The following is a 13,174-nucleotide window of genomic DNA, read 5'->3' as shown; positions in this document are numbered from 1 at the left end:
CACGGGTTTTACGCCGCTTTTTGCAATTTAACACCCAAATTGCTCCATTTACTCTCACGGCGGCGGGCCTCTGGTACTCCATGTAGGAGTACCAGGGCTATTTCGGCCCGAGGAGTACCAGGGCCGAGAGCGGAATGCACGGGTGTTATCGCCCTGTATCGAACTGTATCGATACCGATGTGCTTTTGACCTCATTGTTGAGTGGATTTACAAACAGGAACACCGGAACAGCCCCTTTCAGGTTCACGGAGGCAAACGGCCCTGGTACTCCATGAAGGAGTACCAGGGCCGGGGAGGGCTTTCCCCTGGTACTCCTACATGGAGTACCAGGGGAAAGCCTGTACAACAAGTCCCTACACACTTCGAACACGGCTGTTATCACCCTGTTCCTGCATTACAATCACACCCATTTGCTTGTGATCTCACTGTCTGCCACCGTACGGAAAAAGCGGGGGGGACACACATAAGGGCATTCGTTCTGTATGGAATCAGAAATTAATAGTGTTAACGCTTTGCCAGAAATTCATAATGCTCGACAAAAAAAAGAAAATTCAAGGGAAATCATTAAATAATTAGGTGGAGAAAATAAAATTAAAAACGAAAAAAAAAATTGCAAGGGGAATATAACATGTAATTAAGTTGGCCGTTCACAAGGAATCTCAGACATCAAACTGTATATTTTTTGGTTTTTGGATTTTTCCATAAGTTTTAAGGATTTTTTTTTATAATTCAAAATCGTTTATGAAGAAATTAAAATTTGGGGAACAGTTTTGCATTCTGTTTTTGTGAATGAAGAACTTGGCCAGGCCAGTAGATCTGCGTGTTACCGGCTGGGTCTTTTACGGAGGAATAATATGTGTGACACGTCTCTTGCTTTGCAGAACTGGAGGAAGTTAAGTTTATTTTCAAGCAAATAAAAACACAACGGACAGACCAGAAGTTGGGACTGGCCCTTCAAAATAAAACGAAAATAACTGAGAGCATATTTCTCAGATAACAACATCGATGTCCGGAGAAGGTGCAGCTTTGCCGCTCTGCGGGGTCCTGTAGACCCCCCCCCCTTCATACACGCATGCAATACGCCTCGAAACGCATCGCTCGCACCGACGCGGGGAATCCTTTACCAAGATTCCACAACAACGGCGAGAATCTCGTCGCTTCGGACGCCGTTAGGAGGAAGGGGGGGGGGGGGGGGGGGCATTAAGGGGGAGAGAGAGAGAGAGACATGGAGATTTTCTCAGCCTCTCATTCTTTTTTTTTTTTTTTTTTTTTTAATTGAACATTAATAGTACACACAAATATACAAATGTACAAATAAACGTGGCACGGTAGAACTGAATGTCAATGAAACAACCAGGGATGAGGAAGAAAAGGACATATGGACAAGTTAATAGTGTATAATTAAATAAATAGATGGACAAATTAAATTAAAAACGAAAAAAAAAATTGCAAGGGGAATAAACCATGTTATTTGGTCTGCGGTTTACAAGGAATTTCAGACATCAAACTGTATGTTTTTTGGTTTTTGGATTTTTCCATAAGTTTTAAGGATTTTTTTTTTTTTAATTATTCAAAATCGTTTATGAAGAAATTAAAATTTGGGGAACATTGCTGCATTCTGTTTTTGTGAACGAAGAACTTGGCCAGGCCAGGAGATCTGTGAGTTACCCCTCAATACCGGCTGGGTCTTTTACGGAGGAATAATATGTGTGGCACGTCTCTTGCTTTGCAGAACTGGAAGAAGTTTATTATGCTAGACAAAAAAAGAAATTGAAAGGAAATAATTAAATAAATAGATAGACAAATGAAATTAAAAACGAAAAAAAAAATTAGGAGAAACATTACTTCCGCTCCTCCAATCTTCTGTTTCTCAGCTCCACCGCTCCTCCGCTATTGGCCCTGGTACCCCCGATCCTCCGAACTCAGGCGAATTGCGTGACGTGCTTCTGCTATTCTCCGCTCGTCCGCTTTTCCGCTTTGGGGCTTGGAACCCCTGAACCGCTGGACATAAGCGAATCACGGGCAGGATTTCTGCCCTCCTCCGCTCCTCCACTCATCCGGTACAGGCCCTGGTACTCCATGTCCGCGACCCCCTCCACCTTAACAAACTGTCACAAACACACACACACACACACACACACACATATACACACGCACACAAACACACTTACACACACCTTAACTCATCATAGCTGTGCTAATAGCATTAGCCAAAACACATCCACAAGCACACAAACATGATCTCATCCACTCATTCACATGTGTGTGCCCAGAGGTCCGGGAGCTCCATGTTGTAAATGGGCGGTACTTTTACCTATAGGTGGCGCTACTGCTATATCAGTGTGTTACGTCTGTGTGTTTTTGCGTCTTAACAAAGGAAGAAGAATGTTACGTGTTTTTTTCTTTCATGCTGCCTGCAATAAAGTTCGTTCTTAAAATACAATAGGTTATGGGCCCAGAGTGTCTCTAAAAGGCTGGATTACACTGAATATTTTGTGTGATAGTGAACAGTATTGTGGGAACTCACAATGGAGGACAAGCTGTTTATCGACAAGCTGAGCGGACCGGAGAATTGGGCAACGTGGAAGTTTCAAATGGAACATCTGCTAAAGGCTAAAGGACTGTGGCGAATGCTAACAGAGGAAGACACATTAGCCCCAGATGCTAACGCAGCAGCACAGGGTGAGTTCACGAAACAGAGAGAGAAAGCGTTCTCTGTGTTAGTGCTCAATGTAAGTTCATCCCTGTTGTACCTGATTACAAACTGTAAGACTCCCAAAGAAGTGTGGACTACACTGAAAGATATTTTTGAAAGAGACACGCTGGCAAATAAACTATTTCTGAAGAAGAAATATTTCAGGTGCGAAATGAAGGAAGGAGATGGTTTGACTGAGCACCTCAAACAAATGAAAGAACTGACTGACCAGTTATCAGCAATAGGAGCTGTAATTGAAGAGGAAGACCAAATTGTAACATTGTTGGGAAGTTTACCACCAAGTTACGCTACAGTTGTCACTGCACTGGAAACAAAGATTGACAACCTGACACTCAAATTTGTTCAACAAGCGTTAATCGATGAGGAACAAAAGCGAGTGAATGCTAATGATTACAGTGGTGGTCCTTCAGGTGGTGCAGCAGCAATGTCATCACAGGTGTGTGGCAATCTGCAGGATCGCTCCAAAGCAGTGGGAGCAGGACAAAGCACATGGAGATGCTATAAATGTGGGAAGGAAGGCCACATTAAACGTGACTGTCCAAGCTGGAAAAACAAATCAAAAAAGAAAATCCACAAAGCTAAAAATGTGGTGTGTGAGGATGAGGATGGTTCATCTGAAAGTGCCTTTGTAGCTAGAAGGGAAAGCTCAGAAAAACCACATCAGTTTGAGTGGTTAATTGATTCTGGAGCATCAAAGCACATGACATGCGAGCAAGGAATTCTTAAGGAATACCAGCAGTTCTCAAAAGAACAGTCAGTGAAGCTCGGTGACGGCAGGGTGGTTGATGCCCTGGGAATTGGAAATGTCAACATGACAATGACCTTCAAGTCAAGCAAGGTAAAAAATGCTACGATGTATGATGTGCTGTATGTTCCAAAACTTTCTGGGAATTTATTCTCAGTGGGAGCTGCCACCAAAAAGGGAAATACGGTTCAGTTTAAGAGGTCCTGCTGCTACATTCGTGGAAAAGATGGAACTCTTAAAGGAATGGGAACACGAAGAGCTGATGGACTATATCAGCTAGATGTGAAAGGAAATGAATCAGTCACTCACAGTGCATCAGTAGCTGCTATCTTGTGGCACCGGCGCCTCGGTCACACTACCAAGCTGAAGGAACTAAAAGGTCTGGTGAACGGAGTGGACTTCTCTGCAGACAAAGAAGTTCCCTTCTGTGAAGGATGTGTGGAGGGCAAGCTGGCTAAAAAGCCATTCAAGTCGATTGGAGAAATACGTTCCGAGCGCAAGATGCAGTTAATTCATCGTGATGTCTGTGGTCCCATGCAAACTGAATCTATAAGTGGATCCAAATATTTTGTGACTTTCACAGACGATTACTCAAGATGCTCCAAGGTATACTTCATGAAACAGAAGAATGAAGTGCTGTGTAAATTCAAGGAATTTGAGAAGACATTCACAAATGAGTGTGGACTAAGCATCCAGAGGCTAAGAACAGACAATGGTGGTGAGTACACCTCAAGGGAGTTTCAAGAATATTTGAAGGTTCAAGGCATCCACCATGAAATGACTGGACCTCACTCACCACAGCAAAACGGAGTTGCTGAAAGAAAAAATAGAACACGCGTTGAAGCAGCAAGGAGCATGTTGTCTCATGCTAAGTTACCAAAGATGTTCTGGGCAGAGGCTGTTGCCACAGCAGCTTACATACAGAACAGGCTGCCTACTTCTGTCCCGAAGGGAGAGACACCGTACCAGAGATGGTGTGGGAAAAAACCTAATGTGGGTCACATGAAGGTGTTTGGCTGTATTGCCTATGCACTTGTCCCAGATGAAGAGAGAAAGAAGCTGGACAAAAAGACTGTGAAGCCGCGCTTCGTGGGATATGCAAACAATGCCAGAGGCTATCGCCTGTACGATGAAGAGAAGAGGAGGATTCTGATCCGTCGAGATGTCGTCTTTGATGAATCCAACTTTAACTTGAAGCAGGAACCGAAAGTACACTGCACAGACACCGAGATAACTATGAAAATAGATGAGAGTGAAACAAAACATGACGAAGTCACTGTTGAGAGCACTGTCAGAAAAAATGACAGAATCAGAAAGCCTCCAATAAGATTTGGATATGATGAGTTTGCTGATGTAGTGACTGTTGATCATTATGCAAACATGTGTTGCGTGACAGAGCCACTCTCACTAAAAGAGGCAATGGAGAGTCCTCATGCAAAAGACTGGCAGGAGGCAGCTGACTTGGAATATGAGTCACTGCTGGAAAACGAGACATGGGACTTAGTCGACTTGCCAAGAGACAGAAAGGCAGTAGGATCCAGATGGGTGTTCAAAGTCAAGCATCGCAGTGATGGAAGAGTGGAACGATACAAGTGTAGACTCGTTGCACAGGGCTACACACAGTTGTATGGCGCTGACTATGATGAAACGTTTTCACCAGTGGTACGATTGAGCTCTATTCGTACATTACTGTCCTTTGCTGTTCAAAAGGGTCTACATGTCCACCAGATGGATGTTGTAACTGCATTCCTCAATGGACACCTGGAAGAAGAAATATACATGGAGCAACCTGAGGGCTTCATCAAAACAGGGCAGGAACATCTGGTATGCAAACTAAAAAAATCAATCTATGGACTGAGACAGTCTCCTCGCTGTTGGAACAAGGCTTTTACGGAGTTCATGATGGAAATTGGATTCAAACAGAGCACATCAGACCCCTGCGTGTTTGTGAGATCAAGACAAGAGCTTGAAATACTAGCAGTTTACGTGGATGATTTGATCCTGATTACAGAGTCCACTGAGAGCATGGACGAGCTCAAAGCAGCTCTCAAGGAGTGCTACAAGATGAAAGACATGGGTGAGCTGTCCTACATCCCAGGCATCTCTGTCATCCAAGATAAAGAAAAGAATCGTATCATTCTTCAGCAGAAGCATTACATTGAAGCCATACTTCGGAAGTATGGAATGGATAATGCAAATCCTGTGGCAACTCCTGCAGATGCCAACGTCAGGCTAAAAAGGAGTGATGGTGTCGGTATGTCAGTGCACCAGCATACCTATCAGTCAATGGTTGGAAGTCTGCTGTATGCTGCCATGGCGACAAGACCGGACATAGCTCAAGCTGTGAGTGCTGTGTCGAAGTTCAATGCAAATCCAGATGCTTCACATCTGACTGCTGTAAAGAGGATACTTCGATACTTGAAAGGGACATTAAATCTTGCTCTGAAATATGAGAGGTCAGACTCCGGAGCTTTAATCGGATACTCGGATGCTGACCGGGCTGGAGATCAAGATGATCGCCGGTCAACAACAGGCGACATCTTCCTTCTGAGTGGAGGAGCAGTAAGCTGGCTCAGCAAGAAACAATCAACAGTAGCACTTTCAACAGCAGAAGCTGAATACATCTCACTCAGTCAAGCAGCTCAAGAAGGAATCTGGCTGAAACGACTACTGTGTGATCTCGGTGTAGAGTCTGTGTCCACAGTGATCCTTGAAGATAACCAAGGAGCCATCGCAATTGCAAAGAATCCTGTAAATCACTCCAGGACCAAACACATAGACATTCGCTACCACTATATCCGTGAATGTGTGCAGAATGGACAAATTGAACTGCAATATTGTCCAACAAATGATATGAAAGCGGATATCTTTACCAAGCCACTCGGTAGACAGAGATTTGAATATCTCAGGGGCGAGATCGGACTCTTTTTTGTTTAAAAATGCTTGACAGGTGTACGAAGAACGCTGCCGAGTCAAAGCGATTTCTAAAAAATGGGAAAAAGAGTTCCAGTATAACCAATGTGATAGGAATACTGTCTTAAAAATGGGGTGTTAAACAAGTTTACAGTTTTTGTTGTCGTGGAAGAACACAGCTTTGAAATATTATTTTCTCAGGACTTGGTGCTATTGGTAAAAGTAAGTGGGAGTGTTGTAAATGGGCGGTACTTTTACCTATAGGTGGCGCTACTGCAAAATCAGTGTGTGACGTCTGCGTGTTTTTGCGTCTTAACAAAGGAAGAAGAACGTTCCGTGTTTTTTTCTTTCATGCTGCCTGCAATAAAGTTCGTTCTTAAAATACAATACTCCAGTCATACGTCCGGGGAATCCATGTCCGCAGAAGGCTCCCATTGGCCGGTCTAAGGGGTCCTGCTGCCTCAAAGATTCCCCGCCTTTGAAAAGAGAAACATTACCTCCGCTTCTCAGCTCAACCGCTCCTCCGCTATGCGCCCTGGTACTCCCGATCCTCGGAGCTCAGGCGACTTGCGTGACGTTCTTCTGCTCTCCTCCCCTCCTCCGCTTCCCCGCTCCTCCCCTCCTCCGCTATTGGCCCTGGTACTCCCGCCCTGGAAGCCCGAACCGCTGGACATATGCGAATCACGGTCCGGGCTTCCGCCCTCCTCTGCTCTTCCGCTCCTCCGCTCCTCCCCTCCTCCGCTATTGGCCCTGGTACTCCCGATCCTGCGAACTCGGGCGAATTGTGTGACGTCCTTCTGCTCTCCTCCCCTCCTTCGCTTCTCCGCTCCTCCGCTTTTCCGCTTTGGGCCCTGGAACCCCGAAACGCTGGACATAAGCGAATCACGGTCCAGGCTTCTGCCCTCCTCCGCTTCTCAAGTCCTCCGCTCCTCCGTATTTGGCCCTGGTAATCCCGATCCTCCGAACTCAGGCGAATTTCGTGACGTGCTTCTGCTCTCCTCCGCTCCTACGCTTTACCGCTTTGGACCCCAGAACCCCCAAACCGCTGGACATAAGCGAATCACGATCCGGGCTTCTTCCCTCCTCCGCTCCTCCGCTTTGGGCCCTGGAACCCTCAAACCGCTGGACATAAGCGGATCACGGGCAGGGCTTCTGCCCTCCTCCGCTCCACAACTCATCCGGTACAGGCCCTGGTACTCCATGTCCGCGACCCCCTCCACCTAAACAAGCTGTCACGCACACATACACATACACACACACACACACACACACACACGCACACACACACACACACATAAACACGCACACTCACAGACTTTAACTCATCATAGCTGTGCTAATAGCATTAGCACATCCACAAGCACACAAACATTATCTCATCCACTCATTCACATGTGTTTGCCCTGATGTCCGGGAACTCCAGTCATACGTCCGGGGAAGACTCCCATTGGCCGGTCTAAGGGGTCCTGCTGCCTCAAATCTTCCCCGCCTTTGAAAAGAGAAACATAACGTCCGCTCCTCCAATCCTCCGCTTCTCAGCTCCTCTGCTCCTCCGCTATGGGCCCTGGTACTCCCGATCCTCCGAGCTCAGGCGAATTGCGTGACGTGCTTCTGCTCTCCCCCCCTCCTCCGCTTCTCCGTCCCTCCGCTTTACCGCTTTTGGCCCTGGAACCCCCGAACCGCTGGACATAAGCGAATCACGGTCCAGGCTTCTGCCCTCCTCCGCTCCTCAGCTCATCCGGTACAGTGCCTGGTACTCCATGTCCGCGACCCCCTCCACCTAAACAAACTGTCACGCACACATTCACACGCACACACACGCACGCACACACACACACACACACACACGCACACATACACACGCACACACACACACACACACACACACACACACACCTGAACTCATCATAGCTGTGCTAATAGCATTGGCCAAAACGTATCCACAACAAAAGAAACATTAGCTCATCCACTCATTCACATATGTGTGTGCCTAGAGGTGCGGGAGCTCCAGTCATACCTCCGGGTGATCTATGTCCGGAGAAGGCTCACATTGGCCGGTCAAAGGGGTTCTTCTGCCCCCAAGCTTCCCCGCCTCTGAGAGGAGAAACATTACCTCCGCTCCTCCGCTTCTCAGCTCATCCGCTCGAGGCCCCGGTACTCCCTGTCCGCGACCCCCCCCCACCTAAACAAATTCACACTCACACACACGCACACACACACACACACAGACACACACACACACACACACACACACAAACACACCTTAACTCATCATAGCTGTGCTAATAGCATTAGCCGAAACGCATCCACAACCAAACTGTTGCGTTTAAGTTCGCAGCTTCTTCGTTTTCCATGTTTCGGAAGGAATTCACAAGTTTGCCTTGTTTGAATCGTCTTTTATTTTCTTCTTCACAGCTCCGGGAATCAACATCGGTTAGCCATGGGACATGTACAGTACAGAGTGAGGGAAAAATTCCCGCCAGCACCGCTATACCAAAAAAAAAACACTGACGTAGAAGTTAACGTCAAGTTAGCTGAACAGTCGCGAAAAACTAAAACAAGTCCCAAACCTTGTCATAAAGTGCCATGCATTTCCTGAGAGTAGATACAAATACAACATATGTATACTAGAATGTAAACTCAAATAAAACTAATGAGATCACCTATCTCAACACCCAGTCTTGATCTCAACATCCAAAAAAAAACTTTGGACATTTTAATTTCCAAAGAACCACTTTTTGAATTTTTCTATTTTTACCTTTGTCATGAGTTTTGTCGAGATGTCTGCCAACATGTCCTCTGATGGACAATAGATAAGATTTATTTAGCCCTCACTGAGTGCTTCACGAATGAAATGATATTTTACATCAATGTGTTTTGACCTTTGTCTGTTTACAGGATTCTTACTCAGTGCGATGGCCCCCTGATTGTCTCCGTAGATTGTTGTGCAACTGTACATTTTGTTGTCCATACCGTTTAACAGTTGAGACAGGTACATGTTTTCTTGTGCGGTGGTGGCTCGGCCGATGTATTCAGCCTCACATGTTGACAGGGCCACTGTGGGCTGTTTCCTTGACTTCCATGCAATGGCTGGGCCTTGTTTTGTTAAACTGAAACAGTAGCCTGTAGTGCTACGTCTGTCTTCTACAGATGATGCCCAGTCTGAATCACTGTAAGCTATCAGGTTCAAATCCTCCTTATTTGTCTTGAAACTTAGTTCATAATCAGCTGTCCCCTTCAAATACCTCAGAACATGTTTTGCAGCTACTAAGTTTTCTACTTTTGGCATTGCCAGATTCTGTGATAGTTTGCTCACTATCCAGCTGATATCAGGTCTGGTGCAAGTCATGGCATAAATAAGACTGCCTACAATCTCACGATATTCTTTGGGGTCGACAGGTTCACTTTGCTCATTTTCATCAGCTACAGGGATGCCCTCTAATTTTTGCTCACTTGGAGTAGATCTTGCTTTACATTCTGACATTCCAAATCTCTCTAGCATTTTTAGGATGTACTTTGTCTGGTTCATTTTGATTTCATCCCCCTTTTGTTCAAATTGTATGCCCAAAAAATATGATAGTTTCCCCAGGTCTTTCATGTTGAACTTGAATTTCATGTTCTGTTTAAATGTGCTGAGTGCATCATTGCTGCTTGCGGCAATAATTAAATCATCTACCCAAATTATTACAATGATTGTGTCACCATTTTCCGTCTGTTTTCTGTACACACAGTGGTCAGAGAGATTTCTCACAAAGTTGTCCTGTTCTAAATGGTCATTAAGGAGTTCATACCAGTTTCTTCCTGATTGTTTCAGGCCATAAAGAGATTTCTTTAATCTATACACTAGTTTCTCTCCTGTTTCTGACATCATTTCAAACCCTTCTGGTTGTTCCAAGAAAATCTCCTCATGTATAGGAGCATGTAAATATGCCGTCTTAACATCCATTTGATGGACAATGAGGTTATTTTGTACGGCTATCTGCATTAGTGCCCGCACTGATGTAATGTTAGCTGTCGGTGCAAAAGTTTCATAGTAGTCTATGCCTTCTGTTTGATTGTAACCCTTAGCTACATATCTGGCCTTAAATATTTGTCCTCCTTCAGCATTTTCTTTAAGGGCAAATACCCATTTTCCTCCAATTACTTTTCTCCCTTCAGGTAAAGTTGTCAGTTCAAATGTGTCATTCTGTTTAAGCGAGTCAATCTCTTCCCTCATGGCACAATTCCACCCGGGTGCCAGTGGTGACTTCAGTGCTTCACTATAATTCTGTGGGACTCCGCACACAGTCCTGTAACAGTAATCAATAGTTGTATGATTTTTATCATTGTTAATATAGTCTGTCTGATAATCCTCTAAATACCTTGGAACGACCCTTTTTCGTCTAGGATAGCGACTGGTTTGATTATATCTGGGTTTTATGTCTGACCTCGTCTCTTTTTCATTTTGGACATTTTCTGCTGTTTCTTCGTCATGTGACACATCTGCGTTAGTACTCTCATCCTCATTTTGTATATGGTTGTCTGTTTTATCTTCACTTTGTGACACATCTATACTGGTTTCATCTGTAGATTCTGTGTCTTCATATCCCTGGATTTCTGTCTCATAATCATCAGTTTGTGTTTGTTGTTCAATTCTTCCCTTTTTGATCAATTTCACCAGTCTCTGTTTTGCCACTTTTTCTGTAAGTGGATTATAGACCAGGTATGAAGGGCTTTTCTTACTGTATCCCACAAATATTCCTCTTTCACATCTGGGATCCAATTTCTTAGTGTCATGTTTGTATGCATAACACTCAGTTCCGAATATCCACATTTTTGAAAGATTTGGCTTTCTCCCTGTTAACATGAAGTATGGGGTATTTTTGTGTCTGTCATTGTAACATCTATTTCGAATATGGGCAGCGGTCTGGACAGCATAAGGCCACAAAACCTTTGGTAATCCTTTTGCTATTAGCATACACCTTGCCATTTCAAAAAGGGTCCTCCATTGTCTTTCTGCTGTCCCATTTTGATGGGGAGAGTATGGGGATGATGTTTCATGTCTTATGCCTTTCTCCCTTAGAAGAGATTGAAAAGCATTTCCTGTGTATTCAGTCCCGTTGTCTGACCTGATACATTTGACACGACCATACGCTGCGCTGTCAGCAAGGAACTTCTCTGTTGCTAATGTAGCTTCACTCTTGTATTTGAGAAAATATACAAATACTGCCCCTGAATAATCATCTGTGAATGAAATGACATACTTATGCCCTTCTTGACCAGCTGGTTCAATCGGGCCTGATAAGTCAGTGTGTACCATTTTTAGGGGTGCATCAGCTTTTGCATCAGCTTGCCTGTTTCTGCTATTTGTGAATTTTCCCTCCGTGCATACGTTACAGTCTACGTTACAGTCTACCTTGGTCTGACCTGTAATCTTCATACCCTCGACTAAGTTTGGTCATTTTAATACATCTTTTACATTGCAGTGTCCCATAATCTCATGCCATGTTTTGACATCACAAGTTAAGTTTACTCTATCTCTGGACATCATGTCATTTACTGTATCATCATAAAGTTGTTGATAATTTACCGTTCTTATGTAGTAGAGTCTGTCACATTCCTCAATGCTGAAAATTTTTCCTTCTTTGGTTATGAGTCTGTTCTCTCCTTCTTTGAATATCACGCTGGCTCCATCAGCTGTGGCTGCCTTCACCGATATGAAGTCCTGAGGATATGATGGGATGAATAAGGCTCCCCTTAAGGTTACCAGGACAGGTTTTCCTTCAATGTCCTGGAGTAACACTTCTGCATCACCTCTTTTTAGTGCCACTTTGTTTCTTCTGGTCCCGTCTGCTAGCTCCATGTAATGTTTGTTTGGGTTGAAAAACTCATCAAATCTTATGAATTTGTCTTCTTGTGTTATGATGTGTGATGTAGCGCCACAGTCTACCATCAGTCCATTTTTTCTGATATTTTCCGGAGGGACTTTTTGACTGACCTTGAATACAAAAGTTTGCTCATCTTCCTTATCTTTGTCTTGGATGTCTGTGTTTTGTTTGACCGAGTCTTCTTTGGGCTTGGATTTTCTTCTGCATGTCTCATCGGTGTGGGTTGCGCTTCTGTGATAGCTGCACCATTTTGGCCCTGATTTTTGGTGACAAGCTTTTGCCATATGGCCACGGTTTCCACATCCATAGCAGATCACCGTTGACATGTCCACTTTCATTACATTGTCTGATTTGGTTTTGCTGTCAAACTTTTCAGTCTCTTCATAACTTCTTAGTTTACTCTTGAACTGAATAAACGTCATTTCTTCACTGCTCTGAGTTACGTGAATGACGAAGGGCTTGTACGGTTCTGGAAGCCCTTTCATAACCATAGCGATCATCAGCTCATCACTTATCACCTGTTTTGTGTTTCTCAGAGCGGTGACTGCCTTTTCTGCTCTGATAATGTAATCTGTTATTGTTTCGTCGGGTTCCTTCTTGAGTGAGCATAGTTCGCTGTACAGGGAAATAATTCTGGGCTTACCCTGGCTGGCGTAATGATCCCGTAATATTTTCAAAGCTTTTCGACCGTCATCTGCGGCTTCCCTCATTACCAATGATAGACTTTTATCATCGAGGAACTGGATAAGCTCAGCGTAGCATTCTGCATTTTTATCTGGGTCGGGCTCAACAGTTGAAAGTATTGTCTCTTTCAAACCTTCGAGTCGCATGTGTCCCAGAAACTTTACTTCCCAAAGCTCGTAGTTGTTTTCGTCTCCATCGAAAACCAAACGTTGCCATCTTCCTCCTTTTGTTCGTTGCCTGGGCCCATAA

Source organism: Fistularia commersonii, unplaced genomic scaffold, assembly GCF_037954325.1.
Source record: "Fistularia commersonii isolate RoL2024-O1a breed Wild unplaced genomic scaffold, RoL_Fcom_v1.0 HiC_scaffold_81, whole genome shotgun sequence".
NCBI lineage: Eukaryota > Metazoa > Chordata > Actinopteri > Syngnathiformes > Fistulariidae > Fistularia > Fistularia commersonii.
The sequence above is the reverse complement of the archived record's forward strand: the minus strand, read 5'-3'. Positions refer to the sequence as shown.